Source organism: Spermophilus citellus (genome assembly GCF_964194105.1).
Source record: "Spermophilus citellus genome assembly, chromosome: X".
Taxonomy (NCBI): Eukaryota; Metazoa; Chordata; class Mammalia; order Rodentia; family Sciuridae; genus Spermophilus; species Spermophilus citellus.
Window position 1 is genome coordinate 5,539,532 of NC_138190.1, and position 21,357 is coordinate 5,560,888.

General features: G+C 38.9%; 1 long non-coding RNA gene across 2 annotated transcripts in view; it reads left to right on the forward strand.

Annotated features, from left to right (window-relative positions):
• LOC308639950 overlaps positions 1-21,357 on the forward strand; it is a 176,188-nt gene that overhangs the window by 15,164 nt on the left and 139,667 nt on the right. Inside the window, exons 4-5 of one of the 2 annotated variants that reach the window (XR_014020134.1) lie at positions 2,691-2,753; positions 4,454-4,567. The exons of the other annotated variant lie outside the window; for it this stretch is intronic. This is a non-coding gene — a long non-coding RNA (uncharacterized lncRNA). The remainder of the gene's footprint in view (positions 1-2,690; positions 2,754-4,453; positions 4,568-21,357) is intronic. 2 annotated transcript variants of the gene reach the window in all.

Here is a 21,357-nt window from a genome sequence, read left to right on the forward strand (position 1 = left end):
CTCAGTCATTTTACACTTTTATTTCCAGTTCTCTTCCTTTTTTGCAGCATGTATAAATTATACTTTGGTTAAAATCAGAGTCTTGTAACACCTTGCAACAGTGATAGAAGTATCAGTTTAAGAATCCCTTCTTGAGCTAGGCACAGTAGCACATACCTATAATCCCAGTGGCTCAGGAGGCTGAGGCAGGAGGATTGTGAGCTCAAAGCCAGCTGCAGCAATTTAGTGAGGCACTAAGCAACTCAGTGGGACCCTGTTTCTAAATAAAATACAAAAACGGGCTGGTGTGTGGCTAGGTAGTTAAGTGCTCCTGAGTTCAATCTCCAATACCAAAACAAACAAAGAAACAAAACAAAAGAATCTCTTCTTTCCCAGGAGAAAGAAAGATGGATGCACTGCTAGCCTCCATGCCTGTTAATCTCTAGGTCGGCCAATGATTTTTCCAGAGCAGCACTGTGTTCATAATTTTGGATATATCCCAAACTCTTTCATTACCCACTTACATGCACATCCTTCTGACTTCTTAATTTCATCCATGATATATGAATGTTGCTTATTTAGCTTTTGTGAATAATCTTATTTTGCTTATAAGGCAAAGATTGTTCATATTCATTAAACTTACTCTATGATCCCCTATATTTCCCAATTTCCTTTGCAGTTAATTGTAGGCCATCTGACCACTTCTAGTGAATTAATTATGTGTGGAAATGTATTACTTATGGGGCATAGAAGTCAAGAACTGGTGTGCCTCTTCCATTCTTCTCCTTACCAACCATGATAACCTGATAATTAATCTATTAAGATGCCAGCATCAATAGATAGAAGAAACTTGGATTCCTGAGTCACCAGTTGGAGATGAACTCTGGCCAACTTGCATTGAACTTCATATAAGTAAGAAGTAAGAGAAGAGATTTTTGTTACTGCAGCATAGCTAATGCTATACTCAGTATTCTTATTTCCATGTCCTTGTAAAATATAGTGTTTTCTCTATGAACTAATCACAAATATATTATAGATATGGAGATTCCAGACTCATATATGTGAAATATCAGAATAGTGGAGAAATATTCTGGTTAGCCTCTTCTAGGACTTAAGTTTTCTGCTCAAATAACATCCTCTTCCAAACTACCCAGGATTTCAGAAGTTATGTAGTTTGTCAGTGTAGAACTGAGGAACAATCTCTCTTCAGAACTATTATTACAAGATGGGTCAGAGCTATCCTGAATGTAATGTTGAGGAGTATCTTCAGTGGGGTGGGAATGGAGAGATCTATGGAAAATTGTGCATTTGCAAAAGTTTTCTGTATTCTTGTCCTTCATCTTCTGGCATTCATTCTTTAGGTCCTGGCCTAGACTTGATTTTGTAACAAGCAGATTGTGTATACACACAAAAATCATTCCATGGGAAAGGAAATATATTTTGAAAATAAAAATAAAAATATTATCAAGGGAAAAATCAGAAATTTGTTCAACTTTTCATCCTCTACAGTTGTTCTGGTCAGGTCTTTTAGTCATAGTAGAGAAAAAGCTGACTAAAACATCCTAATGTATGACCTAATGTAGAGCATCTAGTGGAGTAGGCCACATAGATGGTAGGGGCCTGTATCCTTGAATGACTGTGTAGAGCAGAGCCTACCTGATGGGCTGCATTGAACTGTAATATGTATGAGAAGTAAACCTTTAATGTGTGAGACCACTAAGATTTGGGAGTTGTTTGCTGCATTAGTTAACCTGCCCTAACTAATACAGACTTCTTAGTCAATCATAGTTTATTATTTAGGAAATGTGCACTGTATGAAGCAGTTCCTTAGGTGTTAAAGCACAAGGGTTTGAGGGTTACCATGAAGGATTAATACCTTTGTGAAATATTGCCAGTTATATCCTTCCAAAAGTAATATTGATGATTTCCTCCTTTCTGACAACATGGTAATAAACTTTTACCTCTGTCATGTAATATATCACAGAGTTTTGAAATTATTAGTGGTGTAATTTGACAACCTTAGGCAGAGAGGGGAATTTATTTCACATTAGGAAGTGAGGTTGATAGCCTTCAAAGATGATCACCATCAATTCCTATGTTCCATGTTGTTCCACTCATCAAAGGGTAAAGTCTATTTTTTCTTCCCTGATGTTTGGATTGGGCTTGTGACTTGCTTTGACTAATAGATGGCAGAGAATATGACATTCTAAAGCCCAAGAACCACATGCAGAGACCATGTGAAGAAGCAATGAAGCACCAGATGTGAGTAAAGCCTTCTTGAACCTTCTTATCCAGCCCAGATGCTAGCTGACTACAGCTAGGAAGGTGACTTCAGTAAATGCAAATGGATCGGAAGAATCATAAAGCTGAATCAACTCACAGAATCATGAAATTTTTTTTTATTTAAGTCATTAAGTTTTGGAGTAGTTTGTTACATAGCAATAGGTAACTGAAACCAGAGGGATTCTAGGTGTGAAGTTCTGACTGGTTAAGGAAAAGAATTGTAAAGTTTTGCTTAAGATTATTTATTGTTGTTTTAAATCATGAAGGTAGACATATGGCTTTCAAAGAGGTCTGAGAAAAGCCATTATTCTCAGGGGCATACTGTGGCCACTTTGTCATATTCACACTTGGGCCTTGATAAATATTTGTCTAACTAATTTTTTTGAATGAAAGTAAGTATTCACTTACTTGTCTGTTCTTTATTTTAGGTCATGAGCTTTTTTAGAGGAGCAATCATGCATTTCCTGGGCATATAAGAGTACTTCAATAAGGTAGCAGGCTTTAAAGATTTATTGATTGAATTAATCCTAAGCATGGTAGGCGGTGGGGATATCACCCTTTTGTTGCTGAAAGCTTGGTCCTTGACCCAATGCCAATCCAATAATGAGAATACAATTTTGAGAAAAAGTAAAAAGACAGTTTATTGCTTTGCTAGCAAAGGAGAAATATAGGGGACTCCTGTCCCAAAGGCTGTGATTCTGCCCATTGGAAGGAACAGGGGTTTTTTAAAGAGGTGATTCACAGAAAATGAGATTAAGGAGGAGAGATGGGGGGAAAGAAGATCAGGGAGGAGAAGGTTAGGGAAAAGAAGATCATGGAGAAGGTTAGGGAGAAGAAGGTTGTAAAAAAGAAAAAAAAACATGTAAGTTTCAAAGCCAAAAGGGATATAGTCAAAGCATCAAGTGAATCCCTGTTACACTTTGAGGGAATGAGTAAGCTATGAGGAGGAGCCCGTGTTTTATTCCATTATCTCACCTAAAGTTCAAAGATGGCTAAATGAAAGTTTCTGTGCCTCTTAATGGTTCAGTAGATCAATAGATATATCACCAAATGTTGCAAAGGAGAATTTAGTTGTCACTCAATAGAAAAAGGAAGAAATCTTTATCTTTAGGTTAGAAACCACTATTTGAGGATAAAGATCAATCAAATTGCATTTGAAACACTCTCTCTATTATTCTTAGAAAGGGTTCTTTCCTTGAGAAATGAATTAGCACTCACTATAGACAGTATGTTGATCATGAGGTATAAATAGAGATGGTCCTGCACTAGGAAAGGTGGATGTCTGGGCAGAAATAAACCTGATGGAAACAAAATATGCAAGGGTGTTTGTTACCTGTTTTATCTGTACTCTGGTTGTAGCTATTTTTATTTCAATAGCCAGGTAGAGATCATTCAATTCATATTTCAATTTATAACATAGCCAGAGGGATTATTTCACCTCTTTGAAAACCATGTGTCTACCTTCATGATTTAAAACAACAATAAATAATCTTAAGCAAAACTTTACAAAAAATATTTAATAATTTTTGTAAAGAATATGAAAGGATTAGCTGAGAAGAGTTGAATCATATTATAGAAAGAGAACTGCATCCATTTTAATACTGAGTTGAATAAATATTTATCACAAACTCCAAAGAATATACTGTAGGTTTATATTATAACTTCTAGTTACTACTTTTTAAGGAGCTATGAAAAACTTTTAATTTGATTCACTAAGCGATCCAGGGTGTTGAACTTAGGCTTACATTCCATCTGTCCATCCATCTATCCATCCATCCATTTCTGGAGCTATTTGTGTAGCACTTGATATTTTCCTGATTTTGTGCATGCCATTGGGAATATTAACTAATATGTAATACTACCAGAGTGTGACAAATGGTTTTCATATGGGAGTTCATGGTAGCATCACTATGCTGCTCTTCTGATTGAGCCCCAAACTGTTTTGACCCTTCCAGATTTGTACTTGGACATGAATTTTTTCTTGTTTGAAGACCTAGTCTATTAAATTTAGAATCTTATTTTTCACTTTCTCAGTTGACCAAAGTTTTCTTGAAGCATGAAATCTCTATCACTATATTGTTAAGGTTGTTTGATTTCGCTAATATGCTCAGACAAATGCTGACAGCCTGCTTCAGTCCTTAATCTAGTGCAACATGACATTAAATAAGATGTTTCTTATTTTTTGTTTCAGCTGATGCTTCAATACCGAGAAAATGTGGCAATTCCTACATCCAGAGGGAAGAATACTTCATGTCTGTAGGATAAAAATGTGTTAGCTTTCTGGCAATATAACAGAATAACTGAGGTAGTTAACTTATAAAGAGAAAAAGTTTATTTTGGCTCACAGTTTTGGAAGTTCCAGTCCAAAATAAGGTGTAGCCATTGCTTTGGTTCTCTGGTTGACATGCTGGATGGCCATGGCAGGGAGTATGTTGTAGCCCAAACTGCTCACCTCATGTCTAGAAGCAAAAGAGGATGAGAACGAGACCAGTGTTTCATGATCCCCCCTTCAAGGGCACACTTCTAATGACTTAAAAACCTCCACTAAGCCTTACCTCCTAATGGTCCCACCATTTCCCACTAGCACCACCCTGGGGACCAAGCCTTTAATATGTGGTTCTTTGGGGGACACTCAATATCCAAAGAATAGCAAAGTAATTGTGTTTTTCCAAGATCTTTAGCTTGGCACTCATCTGAAAGATGTGAGGGAGGCTGAGGGCTGACTGAAGGAACTGAAGAAGCTGTGTGGTGGGTGGAGCTTACCTCTGCTCCATACTTCCCTCTGGATGCTTGTTGAGAGGTAGAAATACATCATCCAGTTATAGCAATAAGAACAGAAGAGAGCTTGGAGAGAAAGTTTATGGAAAATCTGGGCAAAGGACCCCAGAGTTCAGAAGGTACACAGATTACTATCTGACACGTACCTGGATGTGTTTAAAGTCTGGGCACTGGCAATTTCTGGAAGGGCAGGGAAGAGAGAGAGAGAGAGAGTAACCAGAGGCAGCATAAGTAAGGGACTAGGAATGGAAGGGAAAAGTGCAGAAAAATCAAAGAAGCCCATGCTCCAACCCTTCCTATTAGCTTCCTAGTCGAGTCAGGTGCATGCTTTGAGACAGTGGGCATTTTTGAATTAGATGAGTGATGGGAGGTTTGCTTTTAGGCCATACTGGACTCTGTGATCTGCAGGTTCATCAGTAGAAATTAGTAAAGCTAGGGCCACACTAAGAGTGGTTCATTCAGTATACTGGGTATATCAGACAATATGGTTTATTGTCTTAGTCTCAGAGCTCTATTAGCCTTGTCTGCTGGCTCCTTTGCTGTCATTGGTATTTAATATGGAGTAAACATGGGTTATGTATGCTAAATTCCTTTCATTGCAAAGAGTTGGCTAAATTCAGAGCTTAAAATGGATTTAACTATGGGGGTATAAATGTGGGCACCATGATATATTCTGAAATCCTTTCTCAAAAGGTAGGTGACAGGTTGCTTTGTTTTAGCCATTTCATGGACAATATTTAGGAGGCCTCATAGACCTGCAAGAAAGACCAGGTTGTCTGATATTTTAGAAATGAAAAGATTTCAAAGAAACTGAATTATGTGAGGACTCTCATGATGGAAATCATGACAAAGGATAACAAGAACGTGAACTAGGATTGTGGCAGAGTGGACAAATAACTGGGGATGGATTTTAAGTTAAAAATAGATAATGATATTAAAGGAAGACTGGAGGGATGCAACCTTCCATCTCACTTTGTGCCAACATTATCTACCTAGTAACCAAACCTGCTTCCTTGGAATCATCCTAGACTCTTTAATTCTTTCTTAGAACTTCATATTCTATTTTGTCAAAAGGGTCTGATCTATTCTTGAAATGCCTCTCAAGTCTGTCCTCTTATTTCTAGTTTCCCCTGTTCCTGATGAACGTCACCACTATTTGATGATCTTTTTCAAGTCATCTCCTAATTGAACACCCCAATACTTGCCCCAATTTCTCCAGGCTATACTACATGGAGGCTATAGTATTCCTAAAATCCTTCCAGAATGTCAGGACTGAAGACTGTGGTCTGAGCTACAGGGTTCCTGCCCACTGTGGTAAGTAGAACCACCTACTACCAATATCTATGCCCTAATGCTTGAAACCTGTGAGTATATTACATGACAAAAAGGACCTTGTAGATGTACTTAAGGTTACAGACCTTAAATTAGGAAGAGTAGTCTGGATGATCCAGCTGGTCCCAATCTAATCACATGACCTCTTAAGAACAGAAAACTTCCTTAGGGCAGTGGAGGCAGAGAGATATAGCAAAAGCATAGGATAAAGAAATTCCAAGTATTTTGAGGACTCAAGTCAGCGTGGCTGAAAGAGGCCACAGGGAAAGAATGAGGGGGCATGTGGGCAGCCTCTTGAAATTAAGGCTGAATTCTAAGCCAACAGCCAGCAAGGAAACCTGAAGAACTGAATTTGGCCAACAACCTGAAGGAGCTTGGAAGTGGATTCATCCTCAGGGCCTGCAGAAAAAAATTAAACCTTGACTTTTGTCTTGTGAGACTCTAGGTAGAGGATCTATTGAGCCACATACTGCCCAAGCTCCTGACCTATAGAACTGTAAGCTAATAAATGGGTATTGTTGCAAACTAGTAAATTTGTGGCTCTTTGTTATAACAGCAATTGAAAGTGAATACAGCCACCCACTCATCTCAGCCAAAAGGGATGAACAGAGAAGGACTGACTGGGGTGGGAGGGCTCTTCAGAGAATAAACTATTTCACCAAATATCTGGGAGATGTAAAGCAGAACCTGCAAAACTGATTGACAAATGAAAGAGAAGAGAGGTGCCACACCCCAGACTCTCTGGGTAGAGTAGCAGTGGAGAAGGTAGCCAAATTGTCTCATAAACCTGAAGTGACTTTTTGGCTCAAGTGGGCAGGAGGTGGGAAGAGGGAACACAGCAGGAAGTGAGGTTCCAGTTGGAGTGGGAAGAAACTGAAGCTGCACTATTTCATCTCCACTTGGAGCAGTAGCCTGGGTAGTACTTCTATCTGGGCACAACAGTGAAAATCCTCTAAAGAAAGTAAGCCTGCCACTCAAAGGATCTACAGCTTATCCAGTGGTTGGTCGCACATGGGTCATCACAAGTGGCATCAAAGATAGGGTTCTGCAAGTGGAGGAGTGTGTATCTGAACAAAGCATTCATCTTTCAGAGTCGGGTCAATATGCAACACATCAAGTTGATTAGGCAACAGAAGATTCTAGTCTTCCAACCTCCAGCCTAACTAGCCCTGGAGGTTAGAATTCCTAATCAGAATGTCTCCTTTCTGACCGTGTGTGTGTGTGTGTGTGTGTGTGTGTGTGTGTGTGTGTGTGTTTTACTGGGGATTAAACCACAGGGCCCTCTACCACTGAGCTACACTCCCAGCTCTTTTTATTTTTTATTTTGAGACAGGATCTTGCTAAGCTTCCCAGGCTGGCCTCAAACTTGCCATCTTTCTGCCTCAGGCTTTTGAGTAGCTGGGATTACAGACATGTGGCACCATGCCCAGCCTTTCTGACATTTTTCTATGAGTTATTATGTAGAGGTCTAGTGAGAAATGCCAGAGGAACTGAAAACAAGAGATTGCCTGTGAGACAGAGGCAGGGAAGGGGGTGGGTGGCAACTGGGGTAAAGCACTGCTTTTCACGTTACTAGTCCTTACTATTCAATTTTTCATCATTTTAAATCATCATATTAATGTCAAAGAGCAAGGTGTAATAAAGAACCTCAGAGCTGATCTGCATAATTTTCCTTTTGAAAATTCCATAATGTCCCTCACCACCAATCTGGGGAGCTTTTCTATTTAGTCTCATAATTCCTTTACCTACATGTGTAATGACTTTTTTATTCTGCCTCAGAAAACTGTACAGGCCGTGTCAGCTGTCATCACCCCTGTGAAGGCCTGCATGACCCTTGGGCTTTCTAGCACTTAAGTAGAAACCCGTTCACGTTATATGCAGTTTTCACATACATTTCCATTGCCATTTTGTGAGTTTCTCAAAATATACTGCAGTGACTTTTTCATTATTGAATCCCCATCCTCTGGCATAGCACTGGGTGTTAGTAGAGACACAATAATCCTTTGCAAACAAATCATTGAATTCTGCCCTTTGTGACTTTCCCCATCTCATGGCGACTTATTGTATTTTAATCACAATTTTACCTTCTCTGATTCTGACATTTAAGCTCTGGTTTCTCTAGATCTGAGAGGGCTTTGAAGTTCATTTTAACCCAATTTTGCCTGAGGAAATATATTTCAATGATGGAGGACTCAGTTATCCCATGTGACTTGCTCCAGTCCCCTGAGCACTCTGGAGATAGTCCTAGTTCTTTGTGTACACAAACAGAATTTTAATGCACATTTAACTGGAACTCTTTACCAATATTTCATCCTTTTACTTGCCCAGATAACAAAGCATTTACTATAGAAGATAATATTTAAAAGCTGGCACAATTAAAAAATTGGTTGACTAGTCATAAACTTTTGCTAAAAGTCTTTATTTCTGAATAAGATAAAAAAAAACTCCTGAATGTACATATTCAGTTTTTCAATTCACCTACCTTACAAAAGATTTAGGCAGCCTACAAGAAATGGAAGCTATTCTGAAATGTTATTGTGACCAGTGTGAAAAAGAACAAGGACTTAGCAATAAAATAGAGGATCATTGGCCATGACCTTTATTGTTCATTCAAATTGTTCATTCTCATTGCATATTTTAGATATGCCTCCACACCCAGAAATTGATTTCACTCACAATTTGTCTAGACTCTTCCTATTGCATAAAGTGAGACACACCTGTAGATGATAAAAAGAGAACCAGACTCTCTTTAACTGACCTGGCAATCAAAAACATGTTCAATGGAAACCACAAGAAAGGAAAAACCTGCTTTCTTTCTGGGTGGTAAAATAATGAGTCATCATATCCTTGTGATAAATAGAATTATCAATTCATATATTCCAAGTGATAGGTTTTCACTTGTCAGGGACTAATGACCCATTATTTTACTGATGGGAATAGCACCTTCCAGTTCCTGGTACACACAGCTGCCAAATTAGATGTGTTGGCACCTGCTGGTCTTTGATCATGTCTAATGAATGTATTCTGCTCATTCTGATGTTGCCTCTGAAATGGAAGAAATAGTAATACCTTAAACCAACTGCTGTGAAGGCTGATGTCTTCTTCAGGGGAAAAACGAACTTAGAAAGCCTCTTTCCAGCACAATTTGTACATGATAAGCTGCCAGACTGATACAGACTGTCTGAACTTCTCAAAATAGAAAAGGTCATTGCAGCCTGACTCTCCAAAAGCTGGTCTGGCCACAGTCTATCACAATTGGAAAGGTCTTTTGTTTTCTCCATTCTCTCTGAAGGATGTGGACCATGTTCAGGTCACAATTTGTTTGGGGTCATAGCCTGAGAGATGAAAATATTTAATGATGCTGAACCTCCTGATCTCTCATGCAAGGAGTTTACTTTGGCCTTATAGTTCATGAAAATCTGTCATGTGAGCCAATTTCTTTTTTAAATTTTTTGCCTATATTTGCCATAATAATGAATCATCAGGCAAATATGACAACATAAAATGCACCTTGACAAAAAGAAATCTATGTACATAGATTCTTAGCTAATATCTGTTACAAATTACTTTTTCTGTGTTTGTGTAATCTATAAGCTCATTCTTTCAGGATCACTGTTTCAACATTAATGAATTTTTTCAGCCTATGTATCACCTGCATTTCTTCCTACCTCCTGTTTCCTGTATGTTATAGCACTATACAGAGACTGGACATACAGGCCCCAGGTCTCATCTCCAGGCTGGAATCCCACTACTAACCTGGTGTGGGTGTTGGTGTGCTAGCTTTGTCTCTTAGACAAATATATGCCTGGAAAATCTGTCTAGAGAGCTGGACAGAAGCCTTAAGGACAGAATTGAGAGAAATGATACACAGGGGCAAACTGGCAGGAGACCCGAGTTCTAATCATTCCTCTAGTAATTGTTTTCTTTGTGACCTTGGACAAGTCACATAAAACAATCTGGCCCCCGCTTTTTCCTCTGTAAAGCAAAAGGACTGGCTCAGAGTTCTTGAAGAGCTCATAATTCTATGATTCTGGTTTGTAGAATTGCACTAGTCTGTAGTCACCTAAACTAGAAAGTTTACTTGTCTAGAACTTTGCAGTGGTAATTCAGGGGTCCTGCCTCTGCATAGCACTATTTTTTAATTTAGAATACTTGACAAATTATGTATTTCCCAACTATCAGTCATTACTTATGAACTTCAGATTTGTGCCACAGGAATTCATTAGACTGAAAGGAAATGACACCAGATTACAACTTGGATTTTCAAGAAGGAATGAAGATCAGTTCCTGGTGTGTTATCTGCTCTCCTGTTATAAGGACCCTTGGGTTTAGATTGAGATTACCTAGATAATTAAGGATCACCTCCATTTCAAGGTCCTTAAATAAGTCACACTTGCAAAATCTGTACTGTCATCCATATTAGTGTTCTCCAGAGAAAGAGAACTAATCAAATATAGATGGATAGATAGATAGATAGATAGGTAAAGTGGAAACTGGCTCACAAAATTATGGAGGCTGAGAAGTCCCACAATATGCAATCTGCAAGGATAAGAACCAGAAAAGCAGGTGGTACCATTCAAGCCTGAGTCCTAAAAAGCCTGAGAACCAGAAACTATGAAGGCCAAGGGGAAAAGATGGACATCCCAGTTCAATAAGAGTTTGAGAGAATTGATCCTTCCTCCACCTTTTTTTTCCCCTATCTTGGTCCTAAATTGAACGATGCCAACCCACGCTTGTGGGGTCAGAACTACTTTACTCAGTCTACTGATTAAAATGCCCTTCCTGGAAACACTCTCATGGACACACCTGGAAATTATATTTCACCAACTATCTGGGCATCCCTTAACCCAGTCAAAATGATCATCATATTGTCTAAAATTAATCATCACATCATCTAATGTAGTATCTTTACAGGTTCCAGGGATTAGCCATGGATATCTTTGGAGGTCATTACTATGCTTACCACAAAGTGGTATGCAAATAACAATCCATCATGGAGTTCATTAATTCAGGACCTCAGGAATATGAAAGAAGCATAGTATAATGCAACTATCAAAACTACTCCCCCAAACCTCTTCAACAATGATCACCAGAGTAGCTGTGAGAATGTCCTCCATTTTGATCTGCTTTGGACTTCTCCTGTTATGTTCTCTTCTGGCTGCTTAAGAAAGGGAATGCATGCATAGCAATAAGCAAGGATGCTGGATTATTTGATTTCTTTGTGTTCTATCATGTTCAGAGCCTAGATGTGCTTAATAAATTGGCATTGTTGGTAGTTTCATTTTTTATATTTACTTTATTTTTATGTGGTGCTGAGGATTAAAAGTGCCTCTCATGTGAGGGGAAAAGTGCTCTACCACTGAGCCATAACCCCAGCTCCTCATTCTTTTTTTTAAAATATTTTTTTAGTTGTAGATGGACACAATATCTTTATTTTATTTATTTATTTTTATGTGGTGCTGAGGATCAAACCAGTGCTTCATGTGTGTGAGGCAAGTGTTTTACCACTGAGCCACAACCCCAGCCCTAGTAGTTTTATTCTTACTGCTTTTGTGACAAATATTTGTGGGGCTTCTCCTAAACCAAACTCCCATATGGAAGTGAATGTACAACCCCTAGGGGTCAGTGACTGACAACGGCCTTTTTTAATCTCACTGTAGCCAGTTGTGCCTAAGGGAATTGTCAGAACAGGAGGTGTCAAGTTCTGCTGTTACTCTTGAGGACTGGAAACAGCATACAGGGTACAGTAGAAAATACAAGAGAGAACGAGCTACATCTAAGAGAAGGAGGAATATTTAGGTTAGGGTTCTTAACCAGGGCTTCATATTGGAATCCCCTGGGGAGATTTAAACAATGCTCTTGCTCAGCCTGAACTGCTAGAGATTCTAATTTACTTTGTCTGGGCATTGGAATTTTTAAAGCTCTTCAGATGATTCTAATGTTCATCCAGTGTAGAGAAACACCGTGTAAGAAATAAGAACCAGGAGCCATCTATCTCAGGGCCTCACCGATTTTGCCTGGAGGTCTTGTTTAAAACAGGTCAGATGGGGCCTTTGATTTTGCATTTCTTTTTTTTTTATTGGTTGTTCAAAACATTACAAAGCTCATGACATATCATCTTCCATACATTTGATTCAAGTGGGTTATGAACTCCCATTTTTTACCCCAAATACAAGTTGCAGAATCACATCGGTTACACATCCACATTTTTGCATAATACCATATTAATGACTGTTGTATTTTGCTACCTTTCCTTGCTTCCAGGTGCTGATGGTTCACAGACTACACTTTAAGTAGTAAGGATCTCCTAACCCAATTTTCAGAGCAACAGTGGAGGCCCAGGGAGAATGGGTGATTTGTCAAAGGTTTGTGGCTGATTTGGAACCAGAATCAAATTGTCTTCCTCACAGTCCAGAGAACATCCCATACCACATGCTTTTCTCATGTCTGAAGGAGTCAACTGTGTTAGCCATCAGTGAAAAGAAAACCTTAACACATTTATACAAAATTATCAAGATTTACCAACCTGAAAAGAGAAAAATGATTGTGCTAATAAATTATATTAATTCCTTATTAGCAAAATGAGCATAAATTATGTATTTGCTAAAGGTGCCACACTATACATATTCAAGATATATATTTATCTATACCTATATAAACTGTTCCTCCCTGACCTAGGATGGTTTGATTTATGATTTTTCAACTTTATGATGGTATAAAAGTGGTATATATTCATTAGAAATTGTACTTCTAATTCTAAATTTGGATATTTCCCCTGGGCTACTGATATGCTGATCACACATTCTTCCTCTCTGGTGATGCTAGGAAGTGGCAAAGTGGTAGCAAACCACAGCTCTCAGTCAGCCATGTGATCAAGAGGAGGCCAACCCATACTCTACAGTGTAGAGTGTTGCTAAGATGGGATGCTTGGTAGGATAGGACTATTCAATGCATTTTTGACTTAATGATATTTTTGAATTTACCATGGGTTTATTGGGATGTAACACCATTTGAAGTAGAGGGGCAGCTGCATAAACCTGACCTTGGCTCAAGGAGTGAGATCAAATTTCTTCTAGCTGAAAATGGTCACTTAAAGCCAGGAGCACTCTGATGGATACTGGGTGACTGCACTGCCCGGGCTTATCTCTGCTTGTCTGTTACCAGCAGCAACACGTTTCTATTTTGTTCTTTTTCAGTAGTATGGATTGAACCTGGGGGTGCTCTACCACTGAGCTACATCCCCAGCCTTTTTAATTATTTATTTAAAACATTTTTTTAAGTTGTAGATGGACACAATACCTTTATTTTATTTATTTTATGTGGTGCTGAGGATGGAACCCAGTGCCTCTCATATGCCAGGCAAGCGCTCTACCACTGAGCTACAACCCCAGCTCCATTTTTTATTTTATATTTTGAGATAGGGTCTCCATAAGTTGCCCAGCCTGGCCTTGAACTTGTGATCCTGTGGCTCAGCCACTGGAGTCACTGAGATTACAGGTGTGCACTGTGGTGACTGGCAACACATTTCTTCCTCTTTCTTCTCTCTTCCATTCTTCCTCTTTCTTTTTCTCTTCTCTTCTCCCCCCCATTTCCTCCCTTTTTTCTCCTCCTCTTTTTCTTCTTTCCCTATTTTCTTCTTTTTTTTAATCCCCCCATGCCTGTCCTCCTTTTCCCCGCTTCCTCCTTTTCATAAACATTTGGTGGGGTCCCTTAAAAGTCTTCAGTCTCTAAGAATCCCCTCTCCCCAAATCAGTGCAAATATTTTATTTATTTATTTTTTTGCAAAAACTTTAGAATGATGAAATCTTGAAGCTGGGCAGTGGAAAGGTGTCCAAAATCAATGTCGGCTACTTTACCCATTTGTAACATGGCTGAGTGGAAGAAGGTGGTCTCTGTTCTACATCCTGGGAGAGTATTGGCTTTTCCACCCATAGCTCTTTGCCTTTGGACCTTCCTTTATTAACTTCACTTTCCTGGCTGGCTAAAAGGGATAACAATATTATTTTAGGTTATAGATATTATAACCTAAAGATAATACAGGCAAAATGGAGAATTCTTACTGAATGGTGGTGTTGTTATTGTTTGCCTTAGGCAAACTCTAATCAGGAGGCTCCTTAAACATTGGGGAGACAAAGAGGTAAAATGACTCTATGAGAGAGCAACAAAGTGAAAGGAGGGCTGTGGCTTTGTTTTTTCATTATATCTGACCCCCTTGGAATATCAAGATGCCCTGGCAAGACGAGGTCCTTTCTAGCAAGTATAGTCCTTGTGTTTGTGAGCTGCAACTGGTCCCACACAGATGGTTGTTTGTCATCTGCTGTGACTGTGGGCACAGGCTTTTAGTGATGTACCCTATCTGATCTGTCTTTGGAATACAATTTCTATTGCCGGTCTGTCTGCTTGGTACAATGCAACTTTATGGAAAGCAAAATGAAAACTCACATTGCTTGAAAAATTGCCACCCAGGGACAGCATTTATTCTGACAGAATGGCTAGAAAGAAGTTGGTATTGCAGAGAAATAATGAGGGTGAACAGGACCCCCAAACCCTGTCATGTCAGTGGCCAACATCCTCAATGGCAGTGACATCTGAGGAAGCTCTGCTGTTTGATTTTTTTCTTCTAGCTTTTATTGACTTTAAAGGCCCTCTTTTATCTTAAAATACTAACGGCAGGAAAACATGACATTAACTTGAGGATTACAAAATTGAATGCAGTTCATTACAGTGGCATTTGGTAGGGTATACTTCTTGTGAGTTTTTTTTTTTTTTTTTTTTTTGCTGGGGGAGTAGTCTTCTAAAAAGGTGAAATTTAGACATAATATAGAAGTATGAGAAGAACTTTTGGATTATGAGTGAGAATTATTCATGACATTGATTATAAATCTTACTACATGTGTGACAACTAGGCAAGCTCTGTATATGATCATGGGTCACATAGTTAAGAGATGCTCATGGGGGAGGCTTGCTAAAAAATGTAGATTCTAAAAGGGAGGAAACCACATGGACACACAATGGGCAGGGGGCACACAGGGCTGAGGGAGGCAGCCAGGACTGTTGTGCTACTGCACTGTTGCTGGATCCCGATCGTCAGCAAAGTTGCTGTATCTCTGCAGAGGGTGTGCACGTGACAACCTGATGCATTCCCTGGGCTATCTGGGGTGCAACTTCTTTTTTTAAATATTTTTAGTTGTAGATGGACACAATACCTTCAGTTTATTTATTTATTTTTATGTGGTGTTGAGGATCGAACCCTGTGCCTCACACTTGCTAGGCAAGTGCCCTCCCACTAAGCCACAACCTCAGCTCAGGGTGCTACTTTTCATGCCATTGTGTGGTGTGGTCCACCCTGAGCAGGCACCATGTCAAAATCTAAAGGATTCAACCAAGGCCTCTGAGATTCTGAAGTCAGCTTCAGAATCTAATTGAAATGAATCAAACAGGAATGACCTTAATTTATCAGCTTGGTCTCTTGTGCAGTGGATCTGTGGCATACAACTGAAGTGTCCTTTGCAGCATTGGTTATTACCTGGAGAGTTTTGTTTGTTTGTTTGTTTGTTTGTTTGTTTGGTAGGGGATTTAACCCCAGAGATGCTTAACCACTAAACCACATCCTCACACTTTTTATTTTATTTTATTTTTTTTATTTTGAGATAGGGTCTTGCCAAGTTGCTTAGGGCCTTGCTAAGTTGCTGAGGCTGGACTCACACGTGAGATCCTCTTGCTTCAGCCCCCTTAGTCGCTGGAAATATAGGTATGCAACATAGCACTGAGCTTGAGATTGATTAAATTATGTCATATGCATGTACAAATATGGCCTAAGCACCAATAATATTTTTTAAATGTATATTCTAGGGCTCTGTCCTTGAACATTACAACTCAGTTGGACTGTATTTTGGCCTGAAATTATATTTTTAAAGTTCCCCAGGTCGGGGGAGTGTTCTACAGTGAAGCTAGATTTAACATATATTAGACCATACAAGGATGTGTGAACTTCTCAGAGTAAGCCAAATAGCTTTGGCTAAATATAATTGATTGACAATTAAATTGGATCAAGAGGGCAGCAGATTTTGGGGAATAATTAGTGTTTCCAGAGATAAGTAGCTAGAAATTCTTAAATACTTATTATGGGTCCACCCCTGGGCTAAATACTTAGATTAATCCTTAATATTTATTTACTTATTTATTTGGTTTTAGCAAATGAGGAAACTGAAGCTTTAACAGCTCAGGCAACTTGCCCAAGGTCAAATAGTTACAAGTGTTAGAATAATGGTTGGACTCCACGTCTGTGTAATTCCATAGTTCTAAGCCCAATGAGAGAGATGCTGCCTCTTGCCCACAAAAGACATACTTTTTTTTAAAGGAGTTAGATTTATTTATATTCAACCATTGCAAGTGTCTGACAAAAGAATATAAAATGAATTTTAGTTGCTGTTAAAATTCTCATCATGTTGTGGAGATGAATCTTGTTATGTGGTTCAAACAAAGAAACTTACACTTAGGGAAAAATTATAATCAGATATTAAGGATCTGTGTGATTAATTTTGTTTGGTTGACATCAAAGTCCAGTATATTTTCTGGGTATAGCATTAAGTGTTACAAATCTATGTTTTAAATATAATATGAGCTGTATAATTTTATTCTGTTTTATTAGCTTATATTAGCCTAATAAAACCTGACAGTGGAACAAAAGACCCTCCTTAGAGTGATATTTTAATTGTCATAAAAATGTCCTATAGATTAACAGGCCAGCTGAGCCCTCATAGTTTCTCAGGGACTAGAGAAATCATGAAAAAAAGGCACTAGTTATTTCTGAGATAAAACACTGGCCACAATTCTCTCCATAATGTTCTTTTTATGTGAATTTGGCAAATACAAAGCCATGAATTACCCTAATTCCAACAAACTGTCTTCCAAAAACTTGCATATGGCTGCATCTCCTCCTGAGTTCTATCTCCTAGCAGACAGCACCTCTCTTCTTCCTGGACCTCATCTTCCAGGCTCCCACCTGGCTGCCACAGCTTCTGGGCCCTGGCAATACCACCTCCTCACTTTGATCCTTCAGTCTCAAGGAGGGAGAAGCCTTCTTACTGAATCTTGGAATACTTTCCTGATTTTCCTTGTTCTAACCTGACTTCTATAGATTACATTTCCCAGGTTTCTTTTCCTACTGGCTTCCATTAGTTTCAAACCATGGGAGGCCAGACTGGACACCAGAGGATGGGAAAAATACCACAGTATTTCTCCTTGTTCTACTCCTTTAGTTGTGTTTTCTTATCTCTACTGTGTTTAAACGTAGCCCCATCTACCTACCAGTTGCAGGGTCCCTGATTTACTTTTCTGTCTTCTTCCTTCCTTTAATGTCTAAAATCCTGAAAATGTTGATATTTGTCAGCTTTTCCTTCCTCACCAGCCACTCTGCCAGTTGATCCTCTTATTGAATGTTCCCTGAGCAAAATCCTTGGCAACTTCCTTGTCACTCAGTTCTAGGATGTTTACTCAGATTTCCAAAGTGTTCCACAATGTCAACCATCATCACTTTTTAAAAAAATACCTCCTTTTCATTTTCCCCGATTCTCCTGTACCTGTGATAATTCCTCTGTGGGAGTGGCTTTTCAATCTTTGGATTGTTTCTGGAGTGCTGGATATTTTATCTAAATGTTCTACACACATCTCACACTTGAATTCTTTAAAAGTGAATCTACAAGTTCTCAAAGACAGCTAATTAGTCAAACTTTGCTGACACTCCAGTGCCAGCCAGAAAGGACATTAAAAAAATAATTTGTTGAAGATTAATAAAATATCTACATAAGATTATAAATCTACATAAGATTATAAATGTTCACATGTACTAACTGATATAAAAATGTAGCAAAATATCTGGCATATATCATCTGATCAATAAATATTAGGACAACCGTGAGGTATGCAAGATGGAGAAGAAGGAGCAGAAATTTGGAACTAGAAAATGTAGGTTAGCAATGGACATGAAAGATCTTATAAAGAGGGCATGTTAGGCTGGGCTGTAGCTCAGTGGTAGAGCGCCTGCCTCACATGTGTGAGGCCCTGGGTTCGATCCTCAGCACCACATAAAAATAAATAAATAAAGATATTGTGTCCATCTACAACTAAAAAATATTTTTTAAAAGAGGATAAATTAGTCCAGTTTTTCTTGCTGTAAGAAAATACATGAGCTGGGTAATTTGTGAATAAAAAAGGTTTATTTAGCTCATAGTTCTGGAGATTCAAGGGCCTGGCACAACATCTTCTTAGTTCTGGTGGGGTTCCCTTAGCTGTGTCATAACATGGCAGATGGTCTCATGGTGGGAGGTTAAGTGAGAGGGAGCGATCATTTGACAAGACAGGAAGACACAGAGTGGGAGTGACCAAACCTGCTCTTTTTATTCAAATCCAGTCTCATGAGAAGTAACCAGGATTCCCACAAGAACTGCATTGAACTGCATTGTCCTTCAAAGGGCAATGTCAACAGTGACCTAATACCTCCCACTGGGCACCATCTTTTAAAGTTTTCCACCATCTCACAACATGTTCACAGTGGGGACCATGCTGCCAGCATAGGAACCACTGGAAGACACACACAAAGTAGATACAAACCATAGCAGAGGTAAACCATATAATTTGTTATATAACTAGTATTTAAGAAATTGACAGAAGTACTATTAATAATTATGCTCAAAGGGGCTGCAGTGGGCAAAGCAGGATATGAGGGCCTCCTAGTGAAACTACCTCAAGTAGCTTTGATGTTGTTTTGTAGATCTGGGAGACTTCAAGGGGCTCACTGCAGTCTCTGGAGCCAATTTTCATCATCAATAGTTTGTTTTACACCATAATATCATATCTCTCTGTTATTTACTAAAGAATTCTCCAGAATCTTTCCCCAGCTCTTTTAAACTACACTTTTCCCACCCTTTTCTTAACTCAGTCTCGGCTCACCAATCTTCAAAAAGTATGAATGAGCAAAAGGGCCACGTACTCACTGCCTTCAGGTACAAGGCAGGTGACATAATGAGTGATGTCACACACTGGGGGAGAATTTTAAAGTATGATTATATCACTAAATTTGTATTTATAAGGGTCACTTTGATGTTGCTATGGGATCTTTATTAGTGTGCAGTCATAAGCAGAAGATATTAGGGAGAATATTCAGTCAGTAAAAAAAAAAAAGCATAAGGATGGGCTGGGGTTGTGGCTCAGCGGTAGAGTGCTCGCCTAGCATGTGCAAGGCCTGAGTTCAATCCTCAGCACCACATAAAAATAAATAAAATAAAGATGATATTGTGTCCAACTAAAAAATAAATATTTTTTTAAAAGAAAGCATAAGGAGAGTTTGAAGTGACAGCAGAGTTGGAGAGGAGACCACATATTTGGGAGATATTTAGCACACAGAACCAGAGATCTTAGTGACCAATTGGGCAAGAAAAAGTCAATATTCACTTCCAAGTTTATAGCTTTGGCAGAAGAGACAAGATAAGAGGAAGAGCAGGTTTGGAGAAGGTGAGGGGTTTAGTTATGAACATGCAAAGATTGAGAGTCCTGTGAGTAAAGAGGTCCAGGAGAAAGGATTCTAGAATTGAGAGTCAAGCCCTCAGGAGAAAGATCTGCATATAAACCACAATTTTAGAGAATGGTGTGACTGACACCCCAGGAGTGTGTGAGATCACTTAATGGGGTAGGTACCTTGAAGTCTCAGCTCAAGAATCACCTCCTCCTGGAAGCCTTCCTTGGTTACTCCAGGCTAGTTCAAGTATCTTGCTGTTATGGTCTACACAATACCTCAAGGATGTCACTACTATGATACCCCCCCATCCTGGGCTGCAGCCATGAATGTTTGTAATTTTCACCTTCAGAAAATGGTGAGCTCAGGGATTCTCCAAATACACTGTTCATGTGATATCTGACATCCCATTGTACCTAAAGATGTTGAATAAATGAAGGAGAACAAAAGATTGGTTTGTACTATTTTACTTGTATTGGGTTTTTCTGGACAACTCAATACTGCATTTTACAGTACCCTTTATATCATTACCACTCTCTACTCTAGCTCCTGGGATCTATGTCCATTATAGATAACACCACCGGTCCTTTTCTTTGTGGACATGTTTCCTTCTGGTGGGTCTGTGTACCACAAACTTAGTCACCATACCTGCTATATGTCAGAAGGTGGGTAGGTCCTGTTTGGCTTTACTTGTAACAGTGTTCTTGGCTCTCCTACAGCCATAACTCTGGAAATGAAATCACCTTCAGACCTATCTTTTTACAAATCTCTGGCTATTGCACCTTCACAATCATTTTATCTCAATCTCTGATTTCTGGATGAGCAAAGCAGATTTTGTCACCTCAAGCCTACCACTTCTTTTCTTGACTCTTCCTTAGTAATAGTGGGCTAAGAGAGATTAGAGTACTGGGGTAAGTGCAGAGTGCAATCTGAGTGGGGGGAGCACTGTTGTAAATATTTTTTTTTTGGTGATCTTCCTGCCTCAGCTTTCTGAGTAGCTGGGATTACAGGAATGTTCCACAATGCTCAGCTTATTCTAAATCTTAATATATTCATTCATTCATTTTAAGTGACTAAATATTAGTCATGACTTTCATTTTCTGTCTTTCCAGACTGTCTGGGTTTATGATGAATCACTAATGGTGCTATTGTCAATTGGTTGAATGGGTTGAATGATTTCCATTTTGAAGCATGGAGAAAACAAGATGCCAACACTTTGCTCATGTGTTTGTTGTGGCTTCTCTGTCTGCCCCATTCTTATAACTTGTGGTGAACTGTCAGCTCATAATCCATTGAAAGAGAAATGGCCCAGAGGAGGGGCCACAGAATGTATACCCTTAAGAATTTTAAATTTAAAATTAGACAACTTTAGTGTTTAAGGCTTCTGGAACATTTAACACATTAGAATAATAAAGTATTATTAAACATTTCCTACTGATGATTTGCTTAATTGGTTGTGTAAAAGATTTAAA